The sequence below is a fragment of the Vombatus ursinus genome, unplaced genomic scaffold, assembly GCF_900497805.2.
Source record: "Vombatus ursinus unplaced genomic scaffold, bare-nosed wombat genome assembly UNPS02014786.1, whole genome shotgun sequence".
In the NCBI taxonomy this organism is placed as follows: Eukaryota; Metazoa; Chordata; class Mammalia; order Diprotodontia; family Vombatidae; genus Vombatus; species Vombatus ursinus.
In genome coordinates this window covers 50,390,758-50,410,690 of record NW_020954564.1, presented here as the reverse complement: position 1 = coordinate 50,410,690, position 19,933 = coordinate 50,390,758, and the positions used below count along the sequence as shown (strand labels likewise).

The window sequence follows — 19,933 nt, the reverse complement described above, 5'->3', positions numbered from 1 at the left end:
AGGCCACATGTGGCCTTCTAGGTCCTCAAGTGTGGCACTTTGACTGAATCCAAACTTCACAGAACAACTCCCTTTAATAAAAGGATTTGTTCTATAAATCTTGGACTCACTCAGTCAAAAGACTGTACCGAGGACCTAGAAGGCCACATGTGACCTCGAAGCTACAGGTTCCCCATCCCTGGGCTGGGGGAAGGCTGGGAGGTATTGGAAGGCTATGGTCTCTAGACTAAACGGCACTTGGGAAAGAAGTGTACTTCCCTGGATGCCAGTGCCCTGGGGCGAAGTCTTGGTGCATTGGACTAGTACTGCTTTTAGAGACCCCAATGCCAGGTTTCCTTATTCCAAGTTCAGTACTCTTTATACTATATCCTGCTGCCCTGACTCTCTTTTAATGAATGATCGTTGAATGAATGGACACACATGAGCCTGAGAAGAAGGCATTGGATCCAATCAGTATTATGTCCAAGAGGGAAAGAGATGGCATCTGGCAGCTGTTCATTAATCTTCAGCAAGGATATGGAATGCTTTATGACACAATCAGCAGGGACCTTCCAAGTCATTCTGGCTGCTGAAACAACTGTCTTCTCCTTTTCATGGTTTCCACAGAAAGCTAAGCTCTCCTAACCCTCTGGCTTTGTTTGGTTCCTTGGTGACCAACTGTAGTCACTAACAATGGTCTTTAGTCCAGATTCTTTAGCTGCTGAAGCCAACCAAGTCTGTCACACACCAAACACAAGATCAGGCAGAGTAGAGACAGGAATGTACTCCCATCTTAGGCAGAAGCTATCCCTCCTATTTTGCCCACAGCATTCAGGCTAGAGCTCAAGGGAAATTCATTCCAAGGGACTAAGTCACACACTAAAGTCATTTGCATGAGAAAATTAAAAGGAAGGCATTCAAATATTAAAAGAATAAAGTGCTGAAAAGTGTGTCCAGTGGGGGGAAAAACACTGAATTTGGAGTCAGAGGACCTAGGTTTGGATCCCAGCTCTGCTAGTAATTATCTTAGACAATCATTTTTGCCTCTTGGAGCCATGTTTTATGCTCTATAAAATGAAGGAGTGGAACTAGATAATGCATAAATGAACGAAAAAGCATTTGTTGAGTACTTACTATGTTTCAAGCATTGTGTTAAGTGCTGGAGATTTAAAAAAACAAAAGCGAAGACAGTCCCTGCTCTCACAGAGCTTACATGCTAACTGAGGGAAAACAACATATATCCAGCTCAGTAAATACATACACACACACACACGCATGCACGGACGCACATGCATATGCACAGGAAATCATTGTAATTTTGGGGTGGTGGTGGAAGGGAGAACACTAACAATGGGGGAATTGGGAAGGAGCTTATGCAAGAGGTGGGACCTAAATTGAGCTTTGAAGGGAAAAAGTGATTCCAAAGGGCAGAGATGAAGAGGCAGAACATTCTCTGAGAACAGCCTTTGCAAAAGCACAGAGGCAGGAGATGACATGTTGGGTTTGGGGAGTAGCAAGCACAGCAATTTGTCTGGAATATAAAGTGTGTTAGGGAGAGTAAAGTGAAATTAGTCTGAAAAACAATAAGGAGCTACTATAGTCATAGCTAATCCAACAATCTGAGTTCTGAATCAGTCTGCAGAGCATCTAGTCTTACTTATTCTTGAAAAGAAATCGCTTCTATGACATATCAGGCCTTGTCTGAAAAGCTCCAATAGGGAAGATTTTTTTTTTGAGTCAAGAAAATATGTTAAGATATTCAGCCTCCACAATGGACTCCCTTTTGAGTCAGCTGATTTCATTCTTAAACAGCTCTACGTTTTCCCCCTCTTAAGTTTTGGTGACACTGCTCTCTCCTGGTTCATCTCCTACTTATCTGATTATTTATTTTCAGTCTCCTTTGTAGGATCATTATCTATACCCAATGCCCTATCTGTAGAGGTAACACAGGACTCTGGCCTGGGTTTGTCTTCATTCTTTCTGTCTTTCTTTCTTTCTTTCTTTCTTTCTTTCTTTCTTTCTTTCTTTCTTTCTTTCTTTCTTTCTTTCTTTCTTTCTCTCTCTCTCTCTCTCTCTCTCTCTCTCTCTCTCTCTCTCTCTCTCCCCTCCCATATCATCAGCATCAATTCCCATGTATACAAGTCTCATTTCTATACATATAAATCCTTTGATCATTCAAACACTGGTATAGCAAATGCATTCACCAATCATCTTACCATACTGATATATAGTTAGACTAGGCCAAGCGACCAGAATTAGTGGTCAATATTCATTTACTTTTTTTAAATGATTAATTTTGTTTTAGTTTTCAACATTCACTTCCATAAGATTTTGAGTTTTAAATTCCCCCCCCAAGATGGTGTGCAATCTGATATAGGCTCTACTTTTACATTCATATTAAGCATATTTTCCCATTAGTCATTATGTAAAGAACAATTAGAACTAATGTGAGGAACCTTAAGAATGAAGCAATAAAACAAAACAACAAAGGAAAAGGAGATCAAATAGTATGCTTCCATCTGCATTCAGACTCCATCGTTCTTTCTCTGGATGTGGATAGCATTTTCCATCATGAGACTTTTGGAGTTGTCTTAGATCCTTGCATTGCTGAAAAGAGCCAAGTCTATCAAAGTCAGTCATCACACAGTGTGGCTGTTACTATGTACAATATTCCCTTGGTTCTGCTCATTTTGCTCAGCATCAGTTCATATAAGTCTTTCTACATTTTTACCAATATTCATTTATTAAAAGCTTACTATGTACCAGGCTCTGTACTAAGTGTTGGGAATACAAATCCAAGCAGAAAGACAATCTCTTTCCTCAAGGAACTTAAATTCTAATGGGAGAAGATGACCCAAGAAAAAGAAGATGAAAAGGAGGGAACTAGAAGGGATTGGCTTGGAGCATGGTAGAGAAAGTCTGGAGTACAATCTGGAGAAGAATGAAATTTGGCTGGCTTGGATACACTGCTTAAATACAGGTTCTCAAAGGAGCCATCCAACTAGAGGGAGAGGCCCCAGGGGTAGAGCATATTTCTAGTGTGTCATTTCCAGGGCTGGAGGGAGCTTCAGGATGAAGAAGTTCCTGGGGCATGATGGAGAACTTCTGGTGAGTAGCCAGGAGCTCTCTTACCATTCCCTTACTTATCTTGGTTTCAATTGCCCATTAACCATCTATGCCATTACATTGGCTGTCTCCCATGCCTAGAATGCACTCCTTCCATACCTCTGACTCTCAGAATCTCTCCTTTCCTTCAAAACTCTGGTCAATCAACACTTTTTATGTGAAACCTTTCCTGATCCCAGAAGCTATTAATGCCCACCCACCAAAATTCTACCTCCCACTTATTTTATATATACTTCTGAATGTACGTTATCTCCTCAGATAGAAATGCAAGTTTCTTGAGGATGAAGATTGCTTCATTTTTGTCTGTAGCCCAGGAGCCCAACAGAGTTCCTGGCATGTAATAGACACTTAATAAATCCTTATTGTTATTTCTAGTTGAAAGACAGGCCTTCTTGGCAGAAAAACAAGTAAAATGTGAATTGAGTGATTCTGCCTTCTCTTTCTTGTTCATTATTTTTATCCCATACAACCTGAGCAGTGAGACTTATCTTTCTTTTATACTATTTTTTCCCCAAATACAATTAAAATTCTCTTTTTGGGAGGCATTAACTTTCTTCACCAGTCTCAACTCAAGCTTTAGACTTCATGACACTTAAAAAAAGTATTATGTTTTTGTCTTCCTCCTCCATTACTGGCCCTTCCTTTCATCACCTGTATGTGTCTCTTGAAAATGGAATCCCCTCTCCAACCCTTCATCCTCAAAGCTGCCAATGTGAAATTCCTAAAGCACAGGTCTGACAATATGACTCCACTATTCAATCAACTTCAGTAGCTCCTTATTACACCTAGGGTCACATTCCTTTTTGGCATTTGATATACCTTACAAAGGACCTCCAACTCTCCTTTCCAGATTTATTATATGTTATTTCCCTTCATGTAGCCTACTGTCTAATCAAATTGGATTTTTGCTGTTCCTCACACGTGACTTTTCATTTACTATCATTGTGTCCTTCAAGTGGCTGTCTTTCTTGAGTGGAATATATTCTGTCCTCACTGCCACCTTTTACAATCTCCTGTGCTTCCTCGAAAACTCTACTTAAGCAATACCTTTTGCATGAAACTCTTCCTAGTACCAACCAGAAGCTACTGACCTCCTCCTCTCAAAAATTTATCTCCTATTTATTTTTATAGATCATACTTCTATATAACGTATACATGTAATATATAATTTATTGTATATTATGTAATATGATGATATATACAACTATAGGTATATATGCATATATATGAAACATATAAATATATTTATATAAACACATATGTACATTTTGTCTCCCAGTACTGACTGCTTTGTTTCAGTTTTTATCTTTATAGTCTACTATCTAGTACAATGCCTGACACATAGTAGGTTTGATACATTGTAGAGTAGCAAGGTGGTGCACAGAGCAGCAGGCCTGGAGTCAGGAAGACCTAAGCTCAAATTCAACCTCAGATACTTACTAGCTGTGTAACCCCTGCAAGTCTTTTAACCTCTGTCTCAGTTTGCTTATCTGTAAAATAGGGATAATAATAGCACCTACCTTCCAGGGTTGTTGTGAGGATCAAATGAGATAATAATTGTAAAGCACTTAGTACAGTTCACAGCATATAGTAAGTGCTATATAAATGTTAGTTATCTTTATTATTAGTATTATTATCATATATGTAATCAATATTTACTGACGAATGACTGAATTCCCTGTGCAGTCACATAATTCTCCTCAGCAGAAGGAATTTCCTCACCATGAAATAATAGGACTGCTCTAAACAAGTAAAGCAAAAGATTGTGAGCTCCTTGAGGGCATAAACTACATAGATTTTCTGTAGCTCCATAACACCAGGTAGTAGAAAGAGCACTAGACTAGGAATGAGAAGATTAACTGTGTAACCACAGGCCAGTCATTTCATCTCTCTGAGCCTCAGTTTCCCCATTTGTAAAAGAGGGATACTAATACATAACCTACCTCTGTGGGACATTATGAGGAAAGGGCAGTAAAAATATAAGCGATTATGGAATCTCAGAACTACAGACTCTTGGAGTGAAAAGTGAAAACGAAGAGGTTCTTTGTAACGGCATTATGGCATTATGGCAAGGGATTCACTCCTGCCAGAGAGTTATGGCTGAGGCCAGAACTGGGATCCTTTTTCTCCTCCTAAGTCACTTTATACTATAACCATATTTCCTCTGTTTCTTTCTATTTGATAATTTTTTTTTCAGTGACAGACTTTTTTTGTTGGAAAGTCAAGTCAATTTAAATAAATTCAACTCAATAAATATTTACTAAATATCTACTGTGTGCAAAAGCACTCTATTATTTAGTGGCTCCCTATTGCCCCTGGGATAAAATATAAACACTTCTGTTTGGGTCTAAAGAACCTTCAAAAGCTAGGTTCTCCTTTGATCTCCAAAATACTTTCTACTCTTCTTATCCTCTATTATTCCTTCATTCCTTCATATAAACATAATTTCTTGATAGACAATGTCACTCTGCCTCATTCATCTTCCTATTCTGGATTTTTGGAATGCCACACATCTGTATAGTCATATTTCAGTCTAATCCCTGTTTTAGGGATGGCAGACCTTTGAATAGGAGCCATGCCCCCTCTAATTATTCTCAAGCTGAACATTCCCATTTCCTTCAGCCAATCCTCACCAATCTCTAGTACCCTCATGGTTCTGGCCTTCCTCTTTAGTTAGAAATGTTCTAATTGGTTAATGCCCTACTCAGAATGTAGTGTTTATTAATAGACATATGGTAGTCAAGTAATATTGCTGAAAAAAATTGAATTGACCATTGGGTAGAATGATTCATTATCTTTAATTCATATTCAAAGCTTCAGTTTCCTAGAAGCCTTCCACCTCATTTCTTCTGTGTTCATTATCGAAACAAGGAAAAAAATTAGGTATGGGCCCAAATATTTTCTGCCCAATCAGGCATGATTCCAAACAACACAATCCAATCAGATGAAGTGGAGGGCATCTAAAAGACCAGCTATGGGTTTTCTACCCACCAATGTAGAAACATAGCTAGCAATGGCTAACAGGACCCAGGTTAGGAATCAGGAAACCAGTATTTAATGTCAGCTCTGTCACTGTCTATCTTTGTGACCTTAGACAGGTCATTAATTCACTTAGTCAACATTTATTAATCACCAACTATGTGTAAAGTACTGTGCTAGGCACAAGGTAGAATACAAATTTTAAGTAACACAAAATCCTAAGCTTATCATCTAGTTGAGGGATAAGACAGATTCATGAATAATGATAACAACAACACTAATTAAAAAAAACATTTATACAGTGTTATAAAGTTGACAGCGTGCTTTATATATATTATCTCATTTTCTCTTTACAACAACCCTGTGAAGTAGATCCTATTGTTATCCATATTTTACAGACCAGGAAACTGAGGCTATACAGTCACATAGCTAGTAAGTATGAGTTGGGATTTGGATTAAGGTTTTCTTGACTTCAATTCCATAGCTCTATCCAAATACACAATATTATACAATACATGTATCAGAGAGGTTCAAATAAAGCACAAAAGCCATTGCTAACTGGGGAATGAGGAATGGTTTTCTGGAGGAAGTGGCATATGAGTTGGGCTTTAAAGGATGGATAGAAATTCAACAGCCCTTGAGGAATGGGAGAGATTTCTAGGCATGGCACAGAGCTTGAAGAACACAGGCTGTACTCGATGGACAGAGAAAAAAATAATTCAGTTTGGCTAAAGCATAGAGTACAGAGGAAACAATATGAGATATGATTAGCAAGGGAGACCAATGCCAGATTGTGGAGAGTTCTAAATGCTGAACAAAAGAGGTTAAATTTTACTTGACAGGTATTAGGGAACAATGGAAGATTGCTGAGCATAAGAATGACGAGCTTATCTAGGTATAAGAAAATATATTTTGGCAGTAGTATGAAGGATAGATTGGAGTGGGAGAGAGTACAAATGGGAAAGACCTACCAGGATGCAATTCTAATAGTCCATGTAAGTCCACATAACCACCCAAGGTTGTAAACATTTGAGATAAACAATGTTGGTATCACAGATAACAACATTAATGTCAGAAGGTGGGTCAGGTTTAGGGGAAGAGATGATGGGTTTGGTTTTGCACATGCTGATCTTAAGGAGGGGAGGGAAAAGGAGGAGAGGAGGGGAAAGGGAATTTGAGGGGAAGGGATGGGAGGAGAGGGAAAGGAAGGGAAGAGAGGGGAGGGGAGGGGAGGGAAGGGAAGAGGGCCAAGAACACATCCTTAAAAGATATCTGTGTTAAAGGATCAGGTAAAGAAGCTGTATTCTTCCTCATAAGAATGCATGCTCCTTGAGGGCAGGGATGGTTTTTGCCTTCCTTTTATCACCAGTGCCTGCCACAGTGCCTGGCACAAATTAAGCACTTAATAAATACTCTTTGACCAACTGATCTCTGAGGTCCCTTCTATCTCTGTAACTTAGCATCCTATGATATTCAGTTCCTTTAGTGAGACTTTCTCTCAGTAGAATTTCCACCCCAACTCCTCCTTCAGGTACCAATATTTTACTGTATTCTAAGCCTTTCCCTACTGTCAGAGTAGGAAAGGATCTGACATGATCAATTATATTTTTACCAAAATCCATTCATACTATTTAATGTTACCTCTCCCAATTTGTATTACAAGCATTTTACAATTAGGTCCTATTTAGTGAGAATAATGAATTCCCTGAAGTATTGTATTCATGTAAGTGTTCAAATGTATATTATTCAAAGTAAAGTTATGTAAAATCTGGCAATTGATTCTGCTTTAATACAGTATGGATTTGAATAATACAACTACTTCATGGAATTTCATGATTTGCACTAATCAGGACCTCACTGTATCTCCAAATATGGAATGCAATTCCAAAAGATTCAACATTTCTATATTTCATTATTGTAGGTATTCCCCACAATGATGCAAATCACAACCCATCTGTGCTGGCTCATCCTGTGCCACTCTTGTTAATTCCCTCCCACAAATTCATGCCAGTGGGACGTCCAATGGGCATTCAAGAGGCTTAAAGTGTAGAAGTGACAAACACCTTCAAGCAAGACATAAGTTACAATGATGATGAAGATGATTGTCTTTACCTATATGTCACATGGCAGGGGGATAATACTTTCTCCTTGACCCCAGAGAGAACAAGGCATCTGTGTATTAAAGAAGGTACTGTTTCAGTGGGTAGAAATTAAGAGAAACACAGATTTTTGTTCATTGCAAGGAGAAAATTCCTAGTAATTAACATTGTCCATATATGGAATGGGTTGCCTCAGAACGCAGTGGGTTCTCCCTCACTGGAAATCTTGATGCAGAAACTGGACAACTACTTGTTGTGAGGCTTTAGAGAGGATATTTAATCCACTTTAATCAGGTAAGTAGGTGTGCAGCTGGCTGCCAAAGGAAGGAAGTGTGTTAAACTCCATTGTTTCTACATTGCTGAAGTACTGCAAGTGCTTTAACTGCCCTTTAAAATTCAGCACCCTGGGGAAAAGCTCTAGTTGACCCACCCTAGTTATGGCTCTGATCCCAGCCTTACCACTGATTATCTGTGTGACTCTGAGCAAGTCATTTCCCTTCTCTGGGACTTCAGTTATTTCCTCTAAATGATGAGGGGGTTGGACAAGATAAGCTCTAGGGTTCCTTGCATTGCTAACATTCTACTTTTCTAAGGTTCCTTGCAGCTCTGACATTCTGTGATTCTCTGCGTTTAAGTTCAGTGCCAATTTGCAGTGACTTGGCAGCTGGGAGAATCCTGTGATAAAAAGAAAACTCCCATGCTCTGGTGGCAAGCTCACTAAATCACTACCTGTCAATATCAGAATGTAAAAAGTCTTGAGCTCTTTTTCTTGGTGTCTTGGTCAAAATGGGCTAGGTGCCACCTTAATCACCTCTTCACCTTCCAGTGGGGGAGGAGGGAGGTCTGAACAAATTACATGCTTAGTGGCAGTCCCATTGTTCACAGCCTTGGAGATTTTGCCAAACTGAGGTAAGTGTGACCGCTCCAGCATGACCAGTGTTGGCCTAGAAAGCATTTCTATGTTCTACATGAGAGCTCCATCACTTGTCCGAGGTGAAGCAAAGTTAAATGTGGCTTCTAGGAAAAAATACATGAGGGAAAAATAACTAGCTGGCAAGGCTAGCTGACTTAGGAGAAAGCTGAGTTGGACCCCAAGATTATAAAGTTGCTTTGAAATTTGAATAAAACTATTGATAATGTTAAAAATCATCTCAGGTCACAATAATAATAATTTACTCTATTCCCAGGGCTAGAAATATTTTATTTTTAAATCATTTTCTCAATTTTTTTTTGTTTTGCAGATATGATTTATAGATGAAAACTCACTGTGGAGTGGGGCAAGGGGTTCTGGTCTGTTTGTCTTGTTAATTTCATCCCAGACTTTTGTCTGGGTTAGCTTTGATTATCAAACTTGGCTCAGCCTTATTACTCTCCAGATCACTTCCCAACTTCTCAGCAGCCTTGTCATGCTGGTAATGACTCCAACTCCTCTGAGTAGTGGTATCACCATTTAAGGAAGTACGCATGGCAGCCATGCTCACTCTAAATCTGGCTTAACCCAGACTTCCCTGGGCAACTTCTTGACTTCCCCTCTCCCCACTCCAGGTACCTCCTCTTCTTCACTTATCACCTCTGTTTTATGTGTTGTCTTTCCTTATTTGAATGCAAGCCCCTTGAAGGCTGTCTTTCCTTTTGCTTGAATTTGTATTCCAAGCCCTTAGCACATTGCCTATCATACAGTAAGCACTTAATGAATACTTTGTTTATCTATCTAGGTAACTATTTGACATAGTGAATTGAGCTCCATGCTTGGAGTCAGAAAAACCTAAATTCAAACCTGGCTTGAGACACTTATTAGCTGTGTGACCCTGGGTAAATCACTTAAACTCTTTGTCTCAGTTTCCTCACCTATCTCACAAAGGTGCCCTGAGGACAAAAGTGATAATATTTGTAAAACACTTAGTCCAGTGCCTGGCATATAGTAGGTACTTAATACTTTCTTTATTCCCCCCTGCCTCCCTCCATCCCTTCTTCCCTTGCTCCTTCCCTATTTCCTTCTCTTTTTCCTTCCTTCCTTCCATCCTTCCTTTCTTCCTTCCTTCTTTTCTTCCTTAACCTCTTTCTTGGTGTTCAGAAGTCTATGTCATCTCCTTCAATCTCTTTCTTCCCCTGTGTGGGAAAGAGGCTGAAAGAGTCATGTTGCACTATGTAGTGGAAAAACAGTGGATTTGAAGTCATAGGGCCTTGGTTTGCTTGCTGGCTCTTTTACCTATGATCTATGTGATGGTGGTCAAGTCTTTCCCCTTCCCTGAGTCTCAGCATCACAGATTTGAAGGTGGAAGGACCTTTGAGGTCACTGAGTCCAAAGCCCTCATTTTACAGATGAAGAAAGTGAAGGTGAGTGAGATTAAGTGATTTCCCCAAAGTCAGTCACTTGGCTAGAAAGGATAGGCTGGTGTGTGGTTAGTAAATCGCAGAACTGGGATTTGAACACAGGCCCTCTGACTTCAGATCCAGCCTTCTTCCTACCACCTCATGCTGCTTCACTCCCCTTACCTATAAAATGAGAGAGCTAGAAAGAGGATCTTCAAGGTCCCATCATACCTTAGTATGATGTTAAATATAGTGTTTTTCAACATGATAGGCACTGAATAAATGTTTTGTTGAATTGAATTAAATGTCCCTTCCAGCTCTAATTACTATAGAGACAGAAAGTCCTCACCCAACACTTTTCAATGTATCAGAAACATCTTGAGTCCTGGGTAGAAAAATGATTCCACTCTGGCCAAAGCAGTAGGCCAAAGAGAGTTCTTGTCTCCCAAGAGATTTTCCATTTTGATCCTTAAAACAGAAAGCCCCCAAACAAGATAAAAGTGGGCTTTCAGCACTTCTCTAGCAATAGTCCCATGCAGTTGGAAGTACAAAGATTATTCTTCCCATTTTGCAGATGAAGAAACAAACCTCAGAGAGGTTGACTTGTTTGGTCACAGCCACACAGTTAGTAAGTGGCAGAGTTTAGATTAGAATCCTGGTGTGGACTCTTAAAAAATTCCTAATCTGTGCATAAAATGTCAAGCAACATGCAGCCCTGGTATTATCCCAAAGGAACTCCCCAAACAACCATCCAGATGCATATCTGACCATGTGATCCCCCTACTCAAAAACCTTCAAAGCCTCCCAAATTGCATCTAAGATGAAACACAAATCCCTTAACCTGTCATTTAAGGCCTCTACAACTTGACTCCAACTTGCCTTCTCAGACTTCTTTCAGATTAATCCCTTACACACTTTATATTCTAGCCATGTTGACTTACTTGTTCCTGAATTTGATATTCTCTCTCCCACTTCCTCTATGAATTCAAGAAGGCTATGCCCCCATGCCTAGAAAGAACTCCCTTCTCTGCCTCTCAGTCCTTGTCTTCCTTCAAGGTTCAGTTCAAATGCAACCTTCCCTGTGAAGCCTTCCCTCATCCTCTCTGCTGCAAATGTCCTCTCTCTCACTGCAAATTTCTTATACATTTTATGGGGTCTCTCCTTTGTTCCATCATAAAGCTGGCATTATACTTCTTTGTATAATTATTCTTAACCCTCCACATAGAATGTAAGCTCCTTGAGGGTAGGAAGTGGGGCTTTAATTTTATTTTTTAATCTCGGCATGCCAGTGGTTAGCACAGTTTCTTGCACAAACTCGCTGCTTAATAAATGTTTACTGTTGAATGTAGTTTGCTTGCATTTCATCTACAGTGGTGGAGAAATGTGGCTGTACAGCAAATATATTGTCATATTAATAACACATTAATCATAACATATTAATGTTGTTACATGTTTTTGTAGTTTTGCCTTTCTTTGTACTCCCAAAGTATAGTATGATGCCTGGGAGATACGTACTTGGTCAATGCCTGTTAATTGATTGATGACTGTCTCTGATTGGGGGTAACTACTTGAGATTTTATTCTCTTGTCATTTCTAATACCACATTCCACCATCTGTTTCCCTCATGTTCATTCACAGGGTCTTTAGATGATACAAATGGGATTTGTGTAAAAGCCAGTAACCACCTCCAGAGTCCCCAGCACATGGGGCAGAGATCACTCCCTGCTCTTCTCCAGGGTCATCTGTATAGTTGTCCTTTAACTATTTTGTGGAGAAAACACCACTTCATCCCAAGCTCTTGAAGTTTGTGCAGGGGAATCACAGGCTTAGGAAGGTTTCTTCTAAACTGGAAAAGCTTAGAAGACAACTTGATGATGGACCACGTGTCTGTTGACTGAGCACCCACTAAGGAGGGAGAGGCTCATCCGCAGACAGTGGGTTACCAGAGTGTTACTATTTTTTTTTGTTCTGTTATCTCATGAAACTTTATATTGTTCTATTTTCTGGGCATTCAGCATAGAAAAGTGGGAAACTCTCCAACTGAAATTGGGAAAAAAATGTTCTCTTGAGGACACAACAGTGATGCCCTACTTCTTACCTGCAAACTCATAAGGTCATAGGATTTTTTAAATTAAAAGTTTTTTTTCAGTTAGTAAGTAATTATTTTCTCATCCTTCAACTTTTTCTCCTTACTGGGAAAAAAAAAGAAATAAAAACAGAACTCGTAACAAATATATATAGTCAAGCAAAACAAATCTCCACACTAGCCATGCTGAAAAACGTGAAAGTCATAGGATTTACAGCTGGAAAGCACTTTAGAGGCCATCTAGTCCCATACCCTGATTTTTGTAGATCAGGAAACTGAAGCCCAGAGAGGTTAGGTGAATTGTCTAAGGTCACACAGGTAGTAAGTGGCAGAGCCAGGATGTGAACACAAATTGTCCAACTCCAAATCCATCGACCATACATTACTACTGTACCATACTGCCTTACTTGTTTTCTCAGCACTATTGAGGAATACTGAGCAGCTCCTGCAATTGCTACAGCACAACCCTTACTCCATTCCTATGTCTGAGGGTTCTCCTGTTGGCTTCCAGATTCTTCAGCCTGGGTTACACCAAGGTAGGATGCATGGCCTGCCCCTGATCCCTTTTCTGGCTACCGGGGCTACCAGTTCCCCAACTTTACTGCTTATGCCACCTAATATTGTAGTTATTTGTATCCATGATTTTCCTCCTTCAGATAATTTTAAGTCCTTGAAGCTCTGGCAGGTCCAGTCAAGCGTGGCCCAGGGATGGCCGATATATTTGTCTTTCAAGGACCAGTCTAGGTAAGTGTGGGTAGAAGGCCAGCCAACAGGGGATGAACTCCTGTGACCACAGCAAGCCATGGAATTATCTAGGGCAGGGACTGCTAAACTAGGATCTATAAACTATTATTTGTTTGCTTTTTATTTTTAACATCTTGATAGCTGTATTTCAATATAATTTATTTCTTTGATAATCCTATGTATTTTATGTATTTAAATACATTATTCTGAGAAGGGATCTACAGGCTTTACCATATTGCCAAAAGGGTCTATGATACAAAAAAAAGTTAAGAATCTTGATCTACAGAGACATGGAGGAGGTGATGATTTGCCCTGGTAGCTTTGCTGGCAGTAGGAGTGCCTATGCCAATTAAATCATAAATACACTGAAGTCTCTAGACAATGGGGTCCTAAGGCAACACACCTCTACAACCACCACCTAGCTCAGGAGTGAGTTGGGTCTACTTCTCTGAGTCATGGTTGCATGATAGTAACACTTTACCTGTAACTCTGGAGAGCTGTCAGAGCAAGTATTACCATTCCCATTTTTTAGGAGAGGAAACTGAGGCCTAGAGAGATGAAATGATTTGCCCACAGTCACACAAAACCTGATCTCCTCACCTCCCTCCTGTGCCAGATCTTACTCTTTGCACTACTCTGAGCTGGATGACAAAGAACTAATGCTTGAACTGGTATTATTACTGAGGATCAGCTCAGACCTGGTCTCAGATTTCCAGCTTGCTCTCAAAAAGGAGAGCACCCTGGCCCAAACTACCATTAACACAGAACCGTTGCAAAAACAGCTGGAGAAAAATGTAGCAAAATCCAAACACATTACATAAGCCAAAGGGTAACCCCCCCCCAACCCCAACTCCTGCCCTCTACTGAACTGAGCTTATTATGAGCTAGTTGGTGAGAGCTTTGCGAGTCATTTGTCCCTTTTGCTATCCAGGAGAGAGTGTTGCTAAAGCTGCTGCCAATGATGGGGGCTGGGCTGGAGAGGGAGGGGGGCGGGAGGCCGGGTGCGGTGTAATGCTGTCTGCCAAGAAGCTGGGGGAAGGCAGGAAAGGGAGAGGGGGGAGCAGCTGGGAGCTTTAGGGGAAGGGAGGGGAGAAGGGGGAAAGGAGGGAGAGGGAGGGGAGCAAGGTGGGGGCTAGCAGGAGATGAGGGGTGGGGGATGTGGTGGCTGGGACAGTGCTTTCAGTCCCAGCCCGGCCAGGAGGCGGTCTCCCGAAGGCCAGAGGCGTTGGGAAAGCTTGTAGGGAGCTGTGACATCACCCAGTTAAACTTCAGCCCAAGCCGGCAGGCTCCAGGTCTGTGGCTAAGGGGACGCCCTCAGCCCCACTCTCTGGCTCCTCTTTCTTGCATGGGTGGGTGGAGAAATGTGACTTGAACCAACCAGGAGCAGCCTGCTTGCCGCATGCTTTACCAAACGTCTTTTTTTTTTTTTCCTCTCCTCCGGCATGTAAATCCTCCACAAAGGAGCTGAAGTTCAAATGAGGCTGCTTTAGCCTTGCCCCAAGGATGGATTCAAAGCCTTAGTCCAGAAGCGCAGAGTTTGGCCCCAGGGCAGCTCCACCACCACCCCCAGGCCCAGGGCATGGGGCCGAAGTCTTCCAGTCCAGTGCAACACAGGACACTTCTGGGATAAACGACAGCCACCTGAGCAAGGAGACTCCAGGTTTTGGTTTTTAAAAATCCTTTCTCGGACCCTCCCCACCCTGCCTCTAGCTCCAGGATCCCTGGGTGGTTGCAAAGCACTCTCTCCTGGGGCACCAGTTTGATCCAGCATTCCAGGGAGGTCCCAGGGACCATGAGGGAAGCCCTCCCATAACGAAACCCTTGAAGAAAAAGCATGTGAAAAGTTTGAAGTGGCATCAGGCAGCCAAACAGGAGGAAAGTAGGTAAGTAGCAGCAATGGTGGCCAGAGGGGTTTGGGGCTCCTAGGATGCTGACTGACTGAGGCAGGGTGGGGGGCCCTGGGGATGATTTTGCTCCACTCCCCATTTGGGACAACAGCTAGGCAAGAATGACTTGTCAACATTCTGGGGAGGAAAGGAGGGATGGAAGGAAACATGAAACTCTTACCAGGTACAAGGACAGGCAGTGTAGTGGAACCTCAGGTGCAAAGGATTTAGAATCAGAAGACCTGGGTTCAATCTCAAACTCTCCTACCCCCATTTCTGATATTGACTTAGTGTATTCAAGTCTCTTCTCTCTGAACCTCAGTTTCCTCATCTGTAAAGTGAGGGGGTTGGATCTGATGAAATCTAAGGTCCCTCCCAGCTCTAACATTCCATAGTTTAGTGAAGGCACTTTAGCAAATTGAGAAAGTGGAGCAACCCCCTAAAGGGGCAAACAGTTGTCCGGAAACAAAGTGGAGAAGGTAATGCATCCCCTATACAGTGTTATGGTGTAGATGTAAAAAGGAAATGCTCAGGGGGTGATGGGGATAATTTCTATAGCCTTTCTGAACCCAGAGCACATGAAAAAACAAAACAAAACAAAACATCATGCCCAGTATCAAGCATGGGGCCTTGCACACAGTAGGTGCTTAATAATTGCTCTTAGAACTTAAAATGTGAGTTGACACCTGTGGGTGATTTCTAGTGTTTCCCAATAAAGCTTCAACTCTGTTTTTTGTCTGCTAGAGAATATTCTGGTGCAAACTTCAACTCCAGGTACAGAGCTGGCTACTGTGGAGAAGCTGGGATATGTTTGGGGTGGGGGTTGGGGGAAGGGAAAGCAAGGATAAGGTGGGGGTGAGGCACAAGACAAGAGAAAGGCTGGAAGAAGGGTTCTGCTTATCCTCAGTATCAAAGTTACTGTTTTGAAAGCGAATCCCTAGACAAGCTGTGAATTCTTGCAAACAAAACCCACTTGGGAAAGCTAAGCAAACTCTTTCCACATTCTCTTCCAAGGTGATTGGCTTCAAAGAAGGGGCCACTAGTAAGGGCTTCCCTAGAATGGAGTATTCGGAGAAAACATGGAATTTTTGCCCACTGACTCATTGGTCAAACTCTGCTGACTAAATATCTCAAGAAAGCCTAGCCCAAAGATGCTATCTGGGAAATGTCCTTGTGTCCCCATCCAGAAGCTACTGTATATGAGCAGTAAATAGGGGAGGTCCTATCCTCTGCTCAACATGCCTGAAAATGAGACAACAGAATGCAGTGGAGCCAGAAAAGCTTTTGAAATCTCCCAGCGCCAGATACTGTTTCAAAACAGAACATGTCCAAAGAACTCTTCACTTTCTCCCGCCGTAAGAGGAGAGGGATAGATGTTCTCTAGAGATCCTTCAGACTCTCAATCTTCAGATCAATGATTGCTAAGGCCTCTTCACCTCGAACAGTCCATGTTTGTGGTCTGGTGAAAAGTGGTGTTGCAGTGGAATCTCAGTGGTCTTAGTGCCACAAAGGTCCCAGTTTAAGCCAGCTTTGTCACTTATTGGCTTTGATGTCTTGGGGAAGTCACTTCCCTTTTCTGGACCTCAGTTTTGTCATCTATAGAACAGGGGGGTTAGACTAAACGATGTCTCTAATATCCATTTCAGTTCTGATATGGCATAAGTCTATGATTCTATAAGGTCCCCTTCCAACTCTAAGGTTTTGTGATTCTGTCCTTCCCTCTGTTTCTCCCTATCTTTTCTCTCCATCTTCTTTCTGCCACCTACCATACATTAACCTATCCCCTCTGCAGGAAGGTGGGATTTGAATATTTCCCAAAGACTAAGATCAGCTTCCCCCCTCCCCAGCCAATTCAGCTATTCAGGGGGAAAAGGGACCCATTTTTATAAGGACTCCCAATATATTCAGTGTCTTTGTTTTGGGAAGCAGCCCAATCAATGGTCACCCCCACAGAATTCCGGTAACAAATCACAGCCAACACACTGATTCATAGCAGCAAGTACTAGGTACAATTCTAAGCTCTTTTCCATCCCAAACACATCTTCTCAGTGTGTGCAGCACTTCTACCCAGTGATTAGCCAACACAGCAGATAACAACCATGTGGCATCCACTTTCCAGTCCTCTCCAGAAGGTCCTCCCAAGAAGAGATCTTCATGCTTGAGGTTCATTTCAACAAATGTTAAACATTTAATCTACAGAAGGCATATAACATTCAGCTACTCAGTACCCTTTGCATTACAGGATGTTGAGTTGGAAGGGACTTCAAAACACAGAACTTTAGAGTTGAGGATCTTGGAAGACAGCATGTTAGAAGAGACAATATCAGAGTCTGACAGGACCTTAGAATGTTGGAGAGGCAATGGACCATAGAGATCCAGTTCAACCCTCTCATTTTGCAGGTGAAGAAACTGAGTCTCTAAGAGGGGAAGTGACTTACTTATCACACAGGGTATAAATGACTGAGATTGTATTTGAACCCAGGTCACCTAATTTGTTTTAGATCAAGTTTCAAAAAAAAAAGGGCAGAAACATTTCCTAGGGGATCAGTTGTTGAACCTATTCAGAAGAATCCACTAAGTTCATCCAAGGAAAAATCCCCAGCATACTACAGCAATAGACTTCTCTGGGCATGGGCAGCTGTCTTGCCTGTCCTTCTCACAATTAATGGTTTTCAAGAAAGAAGCTGCTTTGGCAGTAGCTAATTTAAAAAATTAGAAACTGCAAGAGGGATAGGGGGAGAGCCAGAGACTGTGTCATCTGGGGTTATTCTGGGAAGGGCAGTTTCAGAAAGTCTCATTACCACATTACTGTGGCACTGTGGAAAGAGCCCTGGATTTTTAGTCAGTGGACATGGGCTTGAATCCCGGCTCAGCTGTTTATTAGTTGCACGATCTAGGGCAAACACCTTTCTAAGGCTAACCCTCAGTTTCCTTATTGGTAGAATGGGAATAATAACTCATGTGCTACCTATCTCACAGAGGGTATGGTAGGAAAGTGCTCCATAAAGACCTATAGAAACATGAGTTGTTAATATTAGTTTTAACAAGAGAAAAAAGGAGAAAGTGCAGAAGCAAGGGGCTAGCAGGGAAAAGCAGCTTGGTGTGGCAAGAAGAACACTAGATATTCAATCAAGGGACTTGGCTTCAACTCTCCAGGGTGCTACTTACTGGCTGAGAGATTCATTTTATCTTCCTAGGCCAGAGCTCCCCCTCTATTAAAGGAGGGTTTAGACTAGGTGATCGCTAATGCCCCCCCCCAGCTCTAAATCTTATGACCCTAACTTGCTGATATTGAATGAGCCCAACAAAGTCAAGGATCATAGGATTAGAAGCTGAAAGCAATTTTAGGAACCATCTAGGCCAAGACTTTCCTTTTACATATGAGGAAACTGAGGCATAGAGAGGGGTAGAACTCGCCTAAGGCCACATATGAACCATTAAGCTGCAGGGAGGTCTATAATCATACTTGTGGAACAACCTGATAGAATGTGTGTGTATGTCTACGTCTATGTCTATGTCTATGTATATGTGTACATAGAGAACTCCTGGTATAGAAACTCCCTTTACTGATACAGATCACCAACTCATCTCTAATTTCTAGATTTAGAGCTGTCTGTGGGTGATGAAAGGTTAAGTAATTTGCCTATAGTCACAAAGGTATTATGTGTCAGAGGCAAGACCTAAAACTTGAGTTTTTTTAATTCCAAGGCTCTATCCACCATACCACTCTGCCTCTCAAAAGAGAATAATTATAGGACTTAAAGGGAATTTTTTGCTTAATTATTTTAATTAAAAGATACAAAGCACTTAATTTTAAAAGTCTACTTTAACATTTTGGAGCCCCACAAACACAGAGCAGTGTCTTTGTTTCTCCAATAGATATTTCTGCCTGGGGGCTCCTTCCTATTCTGTGCTGGGTGGACTGAATTCCCCCCAGAAGACTATGAATTCCATGAAAACAGCTACCCTAATCTTTGTATCTGGACCTTGCACAGAGCTCTTCATACACACAATAAATGCTTAACAAATAAATGCTTTACAAGAAAAATCAGTCAATCAATGAGAGCTGTCCAAAAGTATAATAAACTGCTTCACGGGGTGGTGAGCTCCGCATTGAGCAGAATCACTTGTCAGGAATGTTTCAGAATGTATACTTGGTCAGGTACAGGATGAACTAAATGACAATTTTTGAGTTCCTTTCCAACTCTGTGATTCTATGAATGAATGTTTAGTAGAACCACCTTGCACCTCTCCTTAAGCATGGAAACCTGGTTTTCTGAAAGGACATTATGGAGATCACACTATCATGGAAGAAAGAGAGCTTTTGTATATATACAGCAGGGAAGAATAAGATATCTTTTTCAGAAAAGACAATTCTGTCAGAGCAAAATTCATTCATTCATATTCATTCATTCATTAATTCCCTGTGCACTGAAGACTACATTTTGTAAGATTTGTAAACAAAGCTTCATAATTCATATCATGCTCTGCTTGAACAATAGAAAACTCCTCAAAGGCATAATTAGTGACAAAATCAGACCAAATGTAACAGAAAATCAGAGATCAGACACTACACCATAAATTTGATTCAGCTGAAAACTATGTCTATGCTTTCTTCATAGGATTTGGAGCTGGTAGAAACTTTAGAGATTATTTGGTCTAAAACCCTTATTGTAATGATGTGGCAAGTGAGGCTCATAGTGGGTAAAGGAATTGCTCTT

At 41.2% G+C, this 19,933-nt stretch overlaps 2 protein-coding genes across 6 annotated transcripts in view; one reads left to right on the top strand and one right to left on the bottom strand.

Moving 5' to 3' along the window:
- Window positions 1-19,933, bottom strand: part of LOC114047106 (ras-specific guanine nucleotide-releasing factor RalGPS1) — a 490,091-nt gene that overhangs the window by 247,442 nt on the left and 222,716 nt on the right. The window lies entirely within an intron of this gene.
- The window catches only part of LOC114047107 (angiopoietin-related protein 2), a 57,592-nt gene continuing 52,416 nt past the window's right edge, over window positions 14,758-19,933 (top strand). The window contains exon 1 of the mRNA XM_027867843.1: window positions 14,758-15,209. The gene's annotated coding sequence lies outside the window, so the exon portion shown is untranslated. The remainder of the gene's footprint in view (window positions 15,210-19,933) is intronic.